Below are 373 nucleotides of genomic sequence, written 5' to 3'. Positions count from 1 at the left end.
CGGTGCTCCAGCATGGCCACAGTCAAATGACTGAAACTAGTAAAAGAGCATATATCCACCCCTATGTTTATATTCATTTCTCACTCTCATCCCACAATCTTGCAACAATACACACCTTTCTTGGTTCTTCTGTATCCACCCTCTCTCTTCTACAAGGTAACCATGAATCACCTCTAGTCTGGATGTAACCATGAATCTCTGAATCTCCTTACAGTCTGGATGTAATCAAGGCACAAATAAGAATTTCACAATGAGACACAAACAAATATTTGTAAATGTTTATTATTTCAAAGAGATACAAAGAATAATTCCAGATTATTTTATTGACCTGGTGAGGTTATAAAATTTCTGTTGCAAATAATTTGATGTTTGC

This window comes from Octopus bimaculoides, unplaced genomic scaffold (genome assembly GCF_001194135.2).
Source record: "Octopus bimaculoides isolate UCB-OBI-ISO-001 unplaced genomic scaffold, ASM119413v2 Scaffold_20527, whole genome shotgun sequence".
Lineage (NCBI taxonomy): Eukaryota > Metazoa > Mollusca > Cephalopoda > Octopoda > Octopodidae > Octopus > Octopus bimaculoides.
This window is presented reverse-complemented; position numbering follows the sequence as displayed.